We start from the raw sequence: 13,229 nt of genomic DNA on the forward strand, positions 1-13,229 counted from the left end.
TATCGCGTCCGGCGAAGTTATATGGTTCGACTGGAGTCTTTCACGCCGCCTGCTAAAGTGACCCTTGCGTAAAGTTGATGGCAGTGATTGGTACCTTGGATTTATAGGACTAAATTTTTTCATAGGCGGTAAAGTCATTAATTTAGGTATTGTTCTGCAATTGGTGGTTTTCTTGAAATTACAGAATTTCATGATGAGTTAGTCAACTCTCATGAATCCGCGGATGGGTCCCCAGGTTCTTTCAAAGCTGGTGGATAGGCCTGTGCTCTTTAATTTCCACAAGACGCGTTAGTGAAGTTTGAGTTTTAATAATTACAACCTTATCCCTAATAAATGCGAGTCCTTTTGACCAGTCATGGCATTAAAATAATAAAGCACGTATTTTTGATATTATACACTTCTTGAATAGCTAATTACATGTGAAGTGTCTAAAGATGAAAAATGAAAAAATATATCAAGTAATTTTTTCCTCTAACTATACACAGGAGCTTCCTAGATTCCATGAACCTTGAAAGGCCTTACCACACCTTTTTGTTAACTCTAAAGTGCCAAAAAATACCTAGATTTCCTTTGAATGGAATGTATGTACCCAACTTAGCTAGCTTCAACAACCTATCAGCCCTGCCAAGAGGCTTCAATGGGATATAAAAAAATGTATTATAAAAAAAAAAAGATGACATTCTTGAGGTTCAGCAACAAATGAAGCTTGTGGTAACTGAAATAATGCAATTTTTTGAAGGACATGTAACAGTAATATTCACTGCCAGTTTCTTCTAAAAGAACGCCACCTGTAACAAATACTATGCCTATTTAGCACAACACCCATGGCTAAGAAAAAATCCTATGTGTAGGCCCCTTTAATCATAAAATTAATCATCATCATAATCATCATCATCATCATCATCATCATCATCATCAACCTGACTACGTCCACTGCAGGACCAAGGCCTCTCCCATGTTCCGCCAGTTAACCCGGTCCTGTGCTTGTTGCTGCCAATTTACTGTGGTGCATGTGCGTCCAGCACTGAACTGCTTCAACTTGGGTATTCGATTGGCCCACACGCAGTACTATTGTTTTCGCTGAGGCAAGCTCAGTGACACCTGCGACGATGCTTATAACGAGTTATGTTTTTGTAGCTCCATAACTATTCTCGAACTAAGCTGTGGGCCTCCCTAACGATTCACTTGCTAAGGCTGACGTTTTTGCTGTGGTTGCCTATTGACCTCAAAAGAGTTTCAAAGTTTGGGTACCGCTGGGTTTCCTAAATTGTGAGTGAATTGCTTGATAACAAAAGATGTGGTTGAGCACACCAAACACGTGAATAACCAGAATGGGAAATTCTTACTGAGCATGCAATGTAGTGAGCACGCAATAGTAGCACGCAATGTTGCCGCAGTGCTGAAACATCTTGCTGAATGCTGTGGCAACGTCGCATCAATATTTGGTGCTACTGGCACTAACATTCGAAATACAGAGACAGGTATGTTTACAAATACACTCTTTACCATCTCACCATGTTTTTTTTTTTTTTGCGTATGCTTTAGGAATATTTTAATATCTATGCGCACACTCTACGTTTCCCAGACGAGTTTCACGACAGGATACCGTTCAGCTAGAATGCAACGCGCCTTCTCTATGCTGAGCTTGGTCGTTACGATGAGTGATCGTTTTCACGCAAGAAAGCAGAGAACACACTAATGTGAAAGAGCGTTTTTTTCAAGCAGTCCATTTTTCTTGCGAGGTTTCGCAGAACATTTATAAATAGATAGAGATGGCGGTGCCTATTACGTAGAATGGTGTCTCAGCATGATCAAAATAATAACAACCAAACGGGGTTGATTGATGGACGTTCTTCGCTTTTCGGAGCGTTTCGGCGCTCTTTTTAAACCTGTCCATAGCTTCTGTCGATGCGCTGCGTTCATGGTTTGGTAATGGCACCGGGAAGGCAAGGAGTAAGTTTCGCTAAAATAAAATATTGTATTATGGTGTTTCGGTCAGCTGGAATATACCGATAGATTAGACTTCCTATGTTCGGCTGGACATATTAACCAGAAATACCTGAGAATACCCGTAGATAACCTCAACTTACAGAAATAAGGAGCGGCATGTTACAAACATCTGAACGTATACAAATGAATTGTCACGAAACGCATTTGAAGTGACAAGTTCAGCTTTGCAATGTCGGTACGTTTAGGCTGGCACGCTTTGTACACTTGCATCTATAAGGTGACATGGCGTGACACATTCATACTGAGCATACTAAGCGCCCAATTATGTATCCCTTGCCCAAGGCCTGACTATAATAGGTGATGCACTTAGTGGAGCCTTTGGTTCCATTTGGAGACGAATACATGGCGTAAGCTTGGAACAAAAGCAATAAAGCATCGCTGCGATGTACCAACTCATCAGAGTCAAGGTATTGTTCCCAGAAAATATTCTTATGCCTATAGCTGGAGATTAAAAGGCTATATGACCCATTTTAAAAAGGAGTGCTGTCCAACTATAAATTAGGGGTCACAGTTGAAAGTTGAAAGCGCAAAATCTTGTTTTCGTGGAGACGAAAAAGCGGAGGCACGGCGCGAATTTTTAAACACACAAACAAAACATGTTCTATCTAAGACACGGGAGCCGTGTTCTCAAAAATGAAAATATGTGTCCGAGCAGATCGCCTTAAATACAATATATCACGAAGGCACCATGCGTACACTGACGGCAGATCGCCATCGTTCCTGTCGAGGGTACGCGGGGAGGTCTGTGTCATGGGCGACTAAAGGTAAAGTCGTCTCGGCAGTCCTTTTTCTCCAAGAACACCTAGTCGACTGGGGAAGGGATGTGCTCCTGATAGAGAGAGGAGTGTCACGACGCTTTATTTTGAGTTGCTCATGACACAGACCGCCCCACGTTTCCTCAACATGAACTATTGTAATCTACTGTCAGTGCATGTGTACCTGATTTGCTTGATATATTCAAGCGCACATAACAAGGAAAATACTGAAGAACGATGGGATGCAGCTTTACGCTGTCGTACTTTAGAAGTGTGGCAGTTTGGGCTAGTTGGTATGACATGACGATTGTTATAGCGGAATACCAAAACGACGACAAAGAGAGAAGAAGTACACGAGCGCTTCTTGTCCCTTTGTGGTCGTTCTGCTCTCGTGCTATAACTATCGTCATGCATACTTTAGAGGAGCAATGGGGCCCACAAAGCGGCTGAAAGGCTAGCTGTTTTGGTCCCAACGTGGGAGCGGCCCGCTTCTGGAAATTAGCGCGACCTATAGAGCTTTAATAAAGTTATCTCAGCCATACATCTCTAAGGTAATCAGCTCGAAAATGCGTTTCTGTGTGAGTTATGAACAAGATGTTGGAGCCAAAACGTTTTTGTGAGTGTTTATATTTTTTTTTTTTGGTGGCGCAGATCCTACGCCTTTTCACCTTCACTGTGTATCTCATGCCGACCACATGCGCTTCCGTAAAGCCTTGATTTTCAGAAGACGTTTTGTCGCTCTTCTGCAACTCATAGAAACTAAGTTTAATAACAGAAGTTTACCAACTTTCTGTTTTTGTTTCGTGCACGTATCTTTTATTTTGCTCATTTAAAGATTGCCTCTCTCTAACCAGAAAAAGCAAGTAAAAGAACCTAGTTGCTTCATAATACTGCAGTTTCAGGAGAGGAACCTAAAACAATGATCAAAAAGAAGACGGACAGCGAAGTCACTGTCTGTCTCCTCGGTGCCTGCTTCACGGTTTCGCGACTCGTTACAAGACTGCTAAATACTTTTGTCGACATATGCTATGTAGATTCGCATATTTGTGACAGCAAATATGACAAAAACGCGAGCGACAACTTTCATGTGGTTTATATGCTGGTGGCGTTTCTCTCGTATGACTCCCTATTTTATCATGGCAAGTCCAGCTGGGAACTGTTTGAGAATGGGCGGTCAAGAAGAAATATACACAGGCTGAAACACACATACGCGAACGCATTTCCCGACTGTTTACTTCATATTGTTCAACAAACAAAAAAGAGATATGGTCGAGAAGTTTGCAAATGACGTTCTGAATGATGATTCTTCCATGGTAACTATGTATGTAGAGGCCGTCGACGTGAATGGATATTCGCAGCTGTCTCGCGCATCACAAGCCCCGAATCCAGCGCCTTCTCGGAGGACAAAACAAAAATCCATTCGTGAAGGGACAGAGGAGAGGGCTTGATGCGAATCTAGAAGCATCGCAAGCATGCGGCAGCTGTCCCTGACGTTGACCAGCCGGACGCATGCTACTGCCATTACGGCGTACGTGTCCAGCGTTCAAACGACCCTCGGACCATCGTTTAGATTCATGCTTATGCCATTGCTGATTCTCTAGAGTCACCATTTTGCCTTCTCATTATGTGTGTACCCGGAACATTCCGACGAAGAACGAGTACCTTCCATGGCTGTGGAGGTCACGTTCAGCTAACAATCACACGCACGCTTGAAAAGTGGAATGTTCGGTTCCGGTCTGCCTTGAACTTGGTTTATATTCTGCTGACAGTTGCGTGTCGGACGCGCTTTAGAATAGCTGTATGCGGCATTTTATAAAATTCTTTTACTCTAACATTTAAGTTATATACAAAAAATAATGCGCTTTTTTTCTTGTGTGGTAGAAAGGATTACCTAAAGTTATCCTTAAAAGTTGCAAACACAAAAGTGCGTTTTTTCCATGCGGTCTAGCTAATGGTATATGGCAGGACAAGAAGATTGAAAAAAAAACGTGCTGGTGATTTCCAGTGGAGTGGCTTAGTAAACTTGACTATAAAAAGAGCAAGTTTATAGTATAGCAAGTTTATAGTAGTAAACTTGACTATAAAAAGAGCAAGCAAAGAGCAAAGAGCAAAGCCAAGTCAAAATACTGTAGGTTGCAAAAACATGGAGGAATACAAACAATCGCAAAAGGGATCCATGGTTAGTTCTTTGCAGTCATGAACAGCTAGAACTTTGTATTGAGTCTTTTTTCCTTCATTTGATGGCGATGGCTCTGTCTGACTTCTTCACCTGTTCCGAAGGACCAGATGCTTATTTGAACAACTAGGCGTTACGATTTTAACAACATTGTTTTTGTCGAGACGTAGTATCTCTTTTTAGAGCCTTTTCGTTTGGCGACAAAGTCGTCTTCTTTCTTTTTCTTTGCAAATTGAATATTATAATGTGAACGTTTCAGCCATCCCAATAATATAGTACTTTTCAAGCAAGCGTTTTAAGCCTGGCCGTCATAGTGTATTAGGATGAAGGTAACTGGATGAAGGATGAAGGTAACATAACCGGCAATGTCTACGTGCTTGTTGAAGGCACGGACCATCTTTATGTAGGCTCGTGTAAAACATATTCTAATAAAGTAGAGTGCAAGCTCGCCAACACGCCCGTGTCACAACACACAGTCACTGAAAATATTCACACACCTCCACGAGCGAAATGTCACTTCAACATGCGATAGCCTCCTCTAAATGATCATCCTACAGCGAGTACGTTACTACAAGTGACACTAAGATAAATATTTCCCAGCTTCGTTTGAACCTCTGCTAGAAATTGATGTGATTAATAAAACGTATTGGTGCCAATATCTTTTACTCCACAAAAAGCTTTAAATCCTGCAAGAGGTAGCTCATCGCATTCTACAAACGAGATCGTACCCATCACAAAGCCGACTCAGCCGTTGCAACTCTGACATAAATTCACAATGCCCAGACTGCTCAGAAGTGCACTGTTCACTCGAACACATGCTCTGGCAATGTCCCGAGTTACCTCGAGAACCTCTCACCAGTGAGTCCGACTGGGCGGAAGCCCTCAGGAGATCCAGTCTCACAAACCAACAAAAGGCAGTCCAGAGGGCCCAAGAACTGGCGGAACGCCCCCACATTCCCACCCATACTCGGGTGACGCCTACAGTCACGGCTGCTAGAATGTCCCTCATGAACACCCTGGTGGCTTAAACTATTCAGGACCATTTAAGAAAGTTCTTAACTGACTGACTGCCACCAGGGTCACCGGCCTTTTCAGACCCCTTTTTAACCCTTCTGATGCAGTGACTGGAAGTATACTCGCATCCCACCAACCACGCCATAAACATTTATAACCTTCGTGAAGTAGGGAAGCACTCAACATGTGATCATTCACTACTCTAGGTAGAAGCGTGATATCCGCTACACACTGTGGATGCGGTGGCTCATGAAGATACAGAGTTATGGCTGAGCCTCTCGTAATAAATTCCGAAACCTCAATCACCCACTTGTTACGCCATTCCCACCATGTGCCATTTGGTTGCCACCATGCTCTTCTAAAACGTTATATTACACATGTTACCGCGATTCTTCGCGTGACATAAAGCCAGCGAAGGCTTTGTTTGCAACATATTTCCAAGTGCTCATATGACTGTGTGGAAGAAAAGTGAGTTGTTGCGCAGAGAGCCCTGGTTTTAATCGCGTTGAATATTCAATATTGTTTTATTTATTGCATTTGTTTCGCCTTCGTACGATAGAGGTTACGGCCGCTGGCGGTGGCGGCGATGGACAACTATGGCACCAAAATCATACTTTTTTGACATTACATAGAAGGTTTCGCTCTAGAGTGCTGCTCTGATTACAATTGCGATGCCAGCTAATCATCAAAGCCAGTATCATGACAATGTGCCGAACTCTGTTCCCATGCTTGTTTTTTTCTTGTCACGTAGGAAAAAAAATTACTTTCGCTGACACTATCTGCGTTATATGACGATTCGTCAGTCTTAGAGACGTGTTTCCCAATTGTTTTTAATTCGATCACGAATGGTACTGAAAGGTTACTTGGCTATATCTCATTTGACTGTTTTCTTTCATCTGTTCTTCACGCTCGTTTGTTGAATTCTATCTCACGTTTTTTTTCTTTACTTCCTAATGTTCATTTCCTTTCGTTGCCCTTGTTTACGATCGAATTTCGAAAAAAGGCTACCACGTTCCCTCTACGTAATAGGGTGCTGTTTAATTGAGAGATAATGGGCTTTATCCGAAATTGAGAGTTCCTGAAACTTCCTTTCCTAGGAACAGCTATTTCAAGCTAGTTTCAATGTGATTGCTTACGCTTTCGCATCTACAAGCATATCAATATATTTGTTGGTGCTTTATGTCGTAAAAAAACGGTATGTTTGCATAGAACACCACTGCTGAAGCATCCAGGAAGTTCGACCTCTCTGGGTTCACGAACATGCACCTAAATTGAAGTACGTGGGCTCGAAGCATTTTTAGCTGCATCAAAAGTGCGGTCGCCGCAGCCGAAATCAGCAGCCTCAATGTCGGGCCGCTATTTGAGCACCATAACATTTGAACCACCGTAGCAGGCTTCCATCTACACAGAATGTGCCATAACTGAACGAGGAGGTACAACACAGCTTCAAGCAGAAACTAGTAGCAGAAGAGACGAAATAAATTCAGCGGGCAGACAATAAATACTACATAAGCCACCGCGGTGTTACGCACTAGGTGCTATCAAATAAAAAGGAGGTACAACCCGATACGAGTCAAATAGGAACTAGAAGCTTAAAAGGCGACATCGATTCGGCATGCAGACAATGAATACCACAGAGGCTACCGCAGTGTAATTTTTTACTGTGTTGCTTACAAAACATGCGAAATGGAACAACTTCCATAAGAAACAAGAATCGGAAACATGTCTGGGAACATGATGTTGAAACACGCCTAGGAACCATCATTTCGTCTAGTGACGAAGAAACTCTGGTGGCTCAGTGTATGCGTAACATGAAAGTAAATTAGAGAATATTGCACACTGAAATTTCATAGTTGAACGTTACTTCATGTTCGAAGATTAAAAAAGATAACGGCATAAGTTGGGCCTACGTGGGCGAAACTTGTACATAGCGGTTGCATGATCGTCCACTCTGCTTTTATGGTTTAAATAATCTTGCATAAACGACAGCTTATGGCCGTGGTGGGCCGCAATAATTAGCCCAGGGTCCTGATAAAGTAACGTGCCACTTCAAGCCTGTAAGCCTAAATTGTAATGTATGATAGGTTTCTGACCCCTAATCTCTGCCTCGAGAGCCTCTAATACACCCTAATCCTCTTACTAACCTCAACAAATAGGAAAAAAAACTGCATCGAGGTGCATCTCCTCGTAACCGATGTATTCGGTTTGAGGGGATCTTCCAGTGGCTGACAAAAAGCTCCAATTAAGGCCTGTGTTCTTGCAAGCCGGAAGCTCTCCGGTCATTGCGGAACTTTTAATTACATCAGAGGAGGAGTATAAAAATAGCGGTGGGATTAATACGACTACATTTCGAGAGAAATATTCCAGACTTCTCTTTCTTTGCACAAAAAATTAGAAATTTTCAATGTGACACAGACAATAAAGTAATGAATGATTGAAACGCAGATCAACGTACAGTCTTTGTTTTTTTCCCCTTGCCTTTCTCTACTTACTGCATTTAAGGTGGTTTGTTGCTTTTCATTTTTACTTAATCCATAGTGCCACTTTGATACATTGAGTTGGCGTTTCACTTTCTAAGCACTACTGCAAAGCTGGACTTCAAAAAAAGTTATTTCGTGATCATTGGTAAAAGCTATAATTATTTCCGTGGTGATGCTAGTGAATTTGCATCGCCAGATTTTGTAGAACCACTGTAACTCTATTATCGATGTTACTTTTCATTTTCGTGTTTATGTGAATCTTGTAAGCTGCCTTTTTTTTTGCTTCTTGTAAAAATGTACTACACTCTTGCCCTATTCCTACACAGGACAGATGTATTTAGAATTTTATACCTAAATATATGAATAAATAAATAAAATAGAAGACATATTCAACACACTCATAAAAATGAACTATTAGGAAATGACACAAGGACAGTAAAAACTTAAAACTGCTATTGCCAAAAATTAAGTGGTCAGCTATTCGTGCACTTTGTGTCTGTGTCTCTGTGTGTCTGTCTGTGTGTGTCTGTGTGTCTGTGTGCATGTCTGTGTGTGTCTGTTTGTCTGTCTTTGTGTGTCTGTCTGTGTGTGTCTGTCTGTGTGTGTCTGTCTGTGTGTGTCTGTGTGTCTGTCTGTGTCTGTGTGTCTGTGTGTGTCTGTGTCTGTGTGTGTCTGTGTCTGTGTGTGTCTGTGTCTATGTGTGTTTGTGCCTGTCTGTCTGTCTGTCTGTGTGTGTGTACGTGTGCGTGTGCGTGTGTGCGTGTGTGCGTGTGTGTGTGTGCGTGTGTGTGTGTGTGTGTGTGTGTGAATTTGGGAGTATTCCACAAACAAATAAACAATCACAAAAGAAATCATGTAAGCTTGAGAATGAATCAATAATATTCCCCTTTGTTGCATGAAGTGTTTCCATCAATTCGTTACCTGTGTTCGTAGACAACGCTTTCTTTTCGGCAAAATTCAGCTAACAAACCAAAAGAAGCAAGCCGCTAACAAACCAAAAGAAGGCTTGCGCGCTTCGTTTTGCAAGATAACTGCCAGATAGCGCTCATGTCTCACGTGTTGAATGACCTGATGCGCTCGTTCGCCTCCGCTGCACGCTCAAGGCACTGTAACGCAGCGCCTCCAGACGCAAGACTATCATCTTTCGACGATATTTGCAGTGTAACATGTATATACGGGGCCAATTTGTTTTGTCATGTAAAAGTTGGATGACAGCTTCTACAAACAGATATACTAGATTCAGGCTTAGTAAGTCATTCTTGCAAAGAGGAAAACAATAATACAGCTCGAACTGGAGGTAGGGAATTCCGTAGCAAGCAAAATGTTTATTCGAGTAACTTATTCAGACTCTCAGTTGTCTTCTTACTTTTCTCTACGTTGTCGACCATTACGAGCTCAAAAAAAGTACATGTGGCTTAGCTCGGCTGCGCCATAATATAAGTAGCATGAGCTGCAAACACAGGGATGGACAGAAGAACCATGAATCAATGACTGAACTGACGTATGATTCACAGATGAACGTACGGACGGACGAACCGCAAACGCACGCACGGACGGACAGAATAGTGAGTGGGCTATCTGTTAAGAAACACGCGCCAGCCCACTATAGTGAAACGGCACTCGAGGATCTTCCAGGACTTCTCCGGCGCTGCAGCTGCGAGTTGTGTCCTCACTGTTGCGAAGGACTGCTCCCCGTAAGCCACGAAAAACTGCCCTATCTCGGCCAGAGTAGCTTACGCTACATAAATAGCATTTGTGTTGCGAGAAATCGCACGGGTGAACGAACCATGTGTGCCGTCTTTTCTGCATTCGAATGAAACAGGAGCAGCTGCTATAGATGGGTGAGTGGTACAATTCGTGGAGGACTGAACGTAACGCCGAGCTAGGAAGCTCTACCGGCTGTATACGCTCCGGTCTACAGCGCAGTTGGCGCTGTGAATCGCTTGTGACGTGTTCCATGATGTACGCGACGGTCCAAGATGCGTCCAGAGTCGACGCAACGGTGGCATATGTTGATTATGAACGTGAAAAATGCGTTATATTTCGCTTTGCTTTAACAAGAAAGAAAATAAGCAAGTATGCACTACTCCTCAGTGGACAATCGCTAACCTATGTATGCTCAGAAAGCTTTCTGGGAATCGCCATCGACAGAAATCTTCCCTGGTCTCCTCAGGCGAAGAAACTTCGAACTAGAACAGTAGCAGCAACTCAACTCGTTCAATTCATGTCTGGGACACGATGGGGTTGTAGATGCCGTTCAATGGTACTGCTCGAGAAAGCATATATTGATGGAACAGTACGCTAGCATCTACCAGTGCTTCACCAAATATCCCCAGTAAATAAGAAAAATTGGGAAGCCACACACAACGTTGACTTGATATGTGGGGTTTAACGTCCCAAAACCACCAAATGATTATGAGAGACGCCGTAGTGGAGGGCTCCGGAAATTTCGACCACCTGGGGTTCTTTAACGTGCACCCATGTCTGAGAACACGGGCCTAAAACATTTCGGCCTTCATCGGAAATGCAGCCGCCGCAGCCGGGATTCGACCCCGCTACCTGCGGGTCAGCAGCCGAGTACCTTAGCTACTAGACCACAGCGGCGGGGCGCCGCACGCAACAGCTGCCTACGAATATGTCGATTACTCCCAAAGAGCTCATCAGCATTGGGAACTGTAGCGGAAGCTTGATGTATTTCACTGAATGTCATCTTTATCCAAGAAACCATGTGTACTCATCTTCTACATATACTACACGGTAAAATGCATTTCCTGTACTAAGTTCACGTAACGCACTGCAATTCTGCGTTCGAACAAGCTGTGCGACTGCTTCAACTCTGCGTGTTAGTCAGCCACAAAATTTATTGCCTGCAACATTTCCTTCCTGGCCGCTTTCGCCTCTAGCTGTTAAACAAGTTGTATCTGGCATCAATGGGGCAAGGAGACGAATGTCACAGGCTGCGCTATTGCAGACTACTCTCCCCTTCTTAGCCGAGAACTATGCTCAGCACTCGCATATTTACACTGACGCATACACCACTCAATAAACTTCTGCTTATGCTATATCAATTCTACAAGACAAACGCTATCCTGTCGAATGCAAAGAAAAACACCCTTGACGGCAGCAGAACTTCATGGAATCAAAGAAGCTGTCCTTTACATCTTGCGTCAAGTGCCGGACCGATGCGTAATTTTCACCGACTCCAAGGGAGCACTACAGATATTGTCCAACCTCGTGAACCCTGTTTCATTCGACATAGCATACCTGCATCACCCGCGTATTACCATAGGGAACTATCACATTTCTGTGGATATTGGCTATCACATTTCTGTGGATTTGGCGTAGTATTGTCAATTTTGTTCGTGCTGACGGAAAGTCATTGACGTATAGAGAGAACCCTATGGGCTAAATTACTGCACCTTGAAGAACGTTTCTTAACAATACTGGTACATTGAAGGAAAAGGAAAACAAGGAGCCAGAACCTGAACACTGTTTTCGACTGTTTAGACAGCGTGAAAAAAGGTTCGTTGTAGTTTTGCTAAATTCACATGTCCGCAATATGTTGGAGGTCGAAGACCCACTTTGCAATGAACGAACAGGCACAAAGGCCGTACATTTTAATCTTTTACGGAAAACCACAATTGGTTGGTTGGCCGTGTCATGGCCCCTTCAAGGAAGAGGGCCGTTTGTGTATTTGGTAGCATATAATAAACCATGAAAGATACCATATTTAGGTTGGTGAGATCATTACAGACTTACCTTATGACGATAACCTATTTAGGTGTGTGTTAGTCGTTGAAAGCACTCTTACCAGTTCGAAACTTGGACAAAAAAAGCAACAAAATGGACCAGTACAAAAACATGTGTTAGGGACATTTTTGTCGCAATCAAATAGAAGTAAGGGGCATGGCACGACATATGGTGCATAGGTGAAATAACTACTGGTCATCAAGAGTAACAGACAATATCCAAGATAAGGCGAACTGGTGGACAGATGAAATTAAGAAGTTTGCGGTAATAACGTTGATTGATTGCCACCATTTCATTATGAGAAACGTACGTGGTAATAGCGTGGCCGTGGCAACCAGAGGACAGAGTGGTAATAACGTGCCAATGGCTACCGAAGACAGAGATGATTTTAATTTCATGTCAACAATAACTAGGCAGCGCATCCGTTGTATTCCAGTGGGACGTGGGACGGCCAGTAAGTAATTACACGTGGTTCGGACGAATGAGTCTTCGCTTTATCTTAAACAATATTTGCCTTCCCGCATGTATTCACTCCACATTTCATTAGCGAGCCTCACCACCCACAAGCACGCGGGTGATGACGAAATCAGTGCGACCACAATCTTAATCTTCCGGGGTAGCTTATTCGTTAAATGAATTCCCATTTGAATTGAGTTCTGCAAAGCGTGGAAATTTCGTCCGATGTCCTAATCACCTATTCTCTGACACATAATTGTAGCTGCACACCCAAAATCACTTGTATCTACTTAGTTCCGCATTGTTTATATTACAAAGTATGGAGATCTTCTGTGGCAGTCTCCGCAGAAAAATGCTTCAAAATATCAAAAAAATAATATTTGGGGTAAAGTTCGGAACATTCCTCGTGCAGTACATTAGGTTAAAACGAGTCTGTGTTTAATAAAACTCTCCGCCTAGCATTAAGTGGTAATTTATCAGCGGTATACAAGAATGTGTTACTGTTAATCTATTTCTCATATTTTTTTCTTAGGTTTTTTATTATTGTGCTTTTCCCTTTTGCTGAGATAATATGAACAGGTTCTACTG

The 13,229-nt window shown here is 42.8% G+C and overlaps 1 long non-coding RNA gene across 1 annotated transcript in view; it reads right to left on the reverse strand.

The window, feature by feature from the left end:
- The window catches only part of LOC142765613 (uncharacterized), a 62,387-nt gene that overhangs the window by 889 nt on the left and 48,269 nt on the right, over positions 1–13,229 (reverse strand). The window lies entirely within an intron of this gene.

This window comes from Rhipicephalus microplus, chromosome 6 (genome assembly GCF_043290135.1).
Source record: "Rhipicephalus microplus isolate Deutch F79 chromosome 6, USDA_Rmic, whole genome shotgun sequence".
NCBI classification, from domain to species: domain Eukaryota; kingdom Metazoa; phylum Arthropoda; class Arachnida; order Ixodida; family Ixodidae; genus Rhipicephalus; species Rhipicephalus microplus.